Source organism: Octopus bimaculoides, chromosome 14, assembly GCF_001194135.2.
Source record: "Octopus bimaculoides isolate UCB-OBI-ISO-001 chromosome 14, ASM119413v2, whole genome shotgun sequence".
Lineage (NCBI taxonomy): Eukaryota > Metazoa > Mollusca > Cephalopoda > Octopoda > Octopodidae > Octopus > Octopus bimaculoides.
This window is the reverse complement of record NC_068994.1, coordinates 22,641,951-22,645,285: the sequence shown is the minus strand read 5'-3', so window position 1 is coordinate 22,645,285 and position 3,335 is coordinate 22,641,951. Positions and strand designations below refer to the sequence as shown.

General features: G+C 34.7%; 1 protein-coding gene across 2 annotated transcripts in view; it reads right to left on the bottom strand.

The window, feature by feature from the left end:
- LOC106884026 (zinc finger protein 271) overlaps positions 1-1,548 on the bottom strand; it is a 13,413-nt gene extending 11,865 nt beyond the window's left edge. The window contains exon 1 of one of the 2 annotated variants that reach the window (XM_014935205.2): positions 1,078-1,548. The gene's annotated coding sequence lies outside the window, so the exon portion shown is untranslated. Of the gene's footprint in view, positions 1-325; positions 767-1,077 lie in introns of those variants that run through there. The other variant, XM_014935204.2, reaches the window with a different exon arrangement.
- Positions 1,549-3,335: the final 1,787 nt, after the last annotated feature.

Genomic DNA, 3,335 nt, shown 5'->3' with positions numbered 1-3,335 from the left:
TATATATATATATATATATATATATATTATATACACACATTCATTCATACATTCATACAACATTTTCTATAGAACTGATGGATAGCATCAAGTTAATGTAAATGTAATAGTATATTTTATTGTACATGCAGTTTGTTGTATATATTGCACAAATATACAGCATTCAGAATAAATTTAATATTTTTGTGAATATCTAATATTTGAAAAAAAAATTCATACCAGGTAGACATATCTGAATACTAGCATACATAAGTAATGCATAATGTCCAACATTTACATGCAGAAAGAGCAGGCAGTGTTATTCCACTGAACATGTATCACTTACCATACACGACAGCATCGTCAAGAACTACCCTTTATCTTATATGGTGTCTCTTTGGTGCAATATTCTCAGTGTTTGTATATTAACACACACATCTGTATACGCTTACGTCTATGTATGTATATGCTTGTATATCTATGTGTAGTTTCAGAAAAGTGGGAGAGAGAAAGCGAAAGATATAGAGACAAAGGTAGAGAGAGAAAGAGAGAGAGAGAGAAGGAGAGAGAGAAGGAGAGAGATAGTGTGCGTGTGTGTGTGAAAAAGATAGATACACTCACAGACAGAATGTATGAGTTGGAGTGTTATTTATGAGTTTTAGTCCCACAGTAACAAACTATATTTCCAACACTGAACATTATTTTCAAGATAATTTTACATTATAAAAACATGCAGACGCTTCTGTTGCAATACACCCACCCTAATTTCATTATCCCTCCCCACTCTGTCTGACTGCTTCTCTCTCTCTCTCTCATGTGTGTGTATATGTGTGTGTGTGTGTATGTTTGTGCGAATGTGCCTATGTACGTATAAGTATGTGAACTATATATATATATATATATATATATATTTATTTATAAACAAACACATGTAAGCATACATACACTCACATACACATGTGTATGCATGTACGTATGTATGTATGCATGTGTGTGTATCTGTGCACACACACACACACATCCTTACTCAAGCATCTTTATACTCTATTACATGCACACACGCAACAAGCTATACATTATGTATCACGTAGTCTCTACCTCCTTGATTGTACTGCTGCTACTGCTGTTGTTCTGCCTGTTTGGTTTCCAACTTGATACAGCTGTCTCTGCTATCCCATTGCAAAAAGCTGGCCTTGTCTCTGGGAACCACATTTCATGTTTAACCCTAGTAAGCAGACACAAAATGGTGTCGTTTATGTACGAATGTTCGACTGCTGTTCTAATTGATGCTGGTAGTTATGGTGATGCTGGAGGTTGTAAAGGGTAGAAAACATGTGAGATGGTACCAGCCATTCTTTTGACTACCGACTGGCAATCTTTAAACTCGTTACATATATTTTTTTTATTTGCTCGTCATATTACAAATCCATGTCACACTTGCCGTCGTCATCGACTTTGACATTCTTATAATAGTGATGATGATGGTGATGGTATTGTTGATGATGATGATGATGATGAAAATCACTGTTGCTGCTGCCTTCACCGTTGTTATCTTTGAAAACGACTTTACAATTTGCCCTTTTATACAAGAACTCTCCCTCTTCAAAAAAAAAAAAAAAAAAAAAAAAAAAAAAAAAAAACTCCAAAAACAGAGAAGATTTAGAGATTTAATTTGCCAAATTAACTCGTATTGAAGCCTGTATTTTTATACTAAAATCACAACTGACCAGCAAAGTCTCTCTTTCCCCACCCTCTCTCTTGCATACATGTTTTCTATCGATTTCCTGATGGAGTTATCGAAAATGTTGTTATCGAAAATGTTGATGGTATTATTTTCTTATTTAAATCACATGTCAACTCTGATCGAGCAGGTCTATGGTCAAAGGCTATGACTATCCATGACTACCCTGTCTGCTTGTATATATTATCCGATCAATCCGTTTTTTTTTTTCTGATTGTAGGGTGTGAGTTGAGTGAGATTGGTTGCTATTTCTAGTGTATCGAGCGACCTCTTAGAGACTTCCTTGTTGGCGGGTATATCATTATGTTGATTGTAATTACAATAAATTATTGAGGCAGTGCATTTTCATAGTTGACCGAGAGAGCAAAGCACGAACGACTAAGATAAACGACGTCTCTTGATCATGATTATTATTTTTTTGTTTGTCAATAAAATGAGTGAGTACCAGTCAGATATTGGAGTCTGAAAGTAAACATACCCAAGTCATAATGTTAATACTATAAAATAAGTAGTTTCGACTAAAGAGAAGAAATGAAGGAAGAAGATTATGTTGTGATTGTTGATAAGCATTGGAGTGTCCTAATCCAGATGAAATAGCATCTAAATATTCATCAATTAACACCTTACTATCTTGAAAAAACTTAGAGACCCATTAGATAACGAAGACAATACTACACAATAGGAAGGAAAAAGTCAAGATGGTCATGGATGGAAGGCTTTTGAATGTAGGGTCAGATTAATCATAGACTGGTGGTGGTGGTGGTGGTGGTGGTGGTGGTGGTGGGTTTAACAATGACGTTCCAACAGTAAACAAGTGTATTTTTTACTTTTCCAAGCATGCTATGTAACTAGATGTGTACTACCAAAGATGACTCGCATGTTTAAGAGGGCAGCAGGAGATTTGATGGTTCTTTGGATACTAATTATTAGCACGTCCCACGAAAATATAACTGTTCTCATGTCGGCATGATGTAGAGGCTGTTTTCTGCAGTTGATAAGATGGAAAAATATATTCCAGTAATACATTACTAATATTAATACATACATACATACATACATTTGTGTGTGTGTGTGATCACCCAAGAAGCGATAAAATATAGGACTGCAAACATAAACGTAGATAGTTCTTTAACAGATTTTAGCTTAAATACATTTTAGCTTAAATTTTCAAGAACTTCGAGTTTCGCGTCAGGGATCTTTCAGTTGACAATCTGCCTGAGACTATTGACTCTTAAAATCAATGATGCTGGAATATATATTTTCAAATACTTTCATTTGACTTTTTTTTAGATATTAAGACAAGCGTATCTCAAAATAGATTTCATGTACGAAAATATATTTGAAGAGTACGTTTTTCTTGGTGGTATCTGATCTCCATTATTTGAATTGCATCTTGGTGGTTCTTCTCTAAATTATTGATATATTTTTCGCAGGAATTCTCAATGGCCAGATAACTGAAGAGATGTTGGCGTGGGCTCCCACCTCGGCATCCGAAACTCGGAGTTTTATCATGGCTACCGAATAAGTGTCACATATTTTTATAGATAAATTCCTCTATTTACATAATATCGAGGTCTCTTTCTTTTGTTGTCCTTCCTATCAATATATATATATA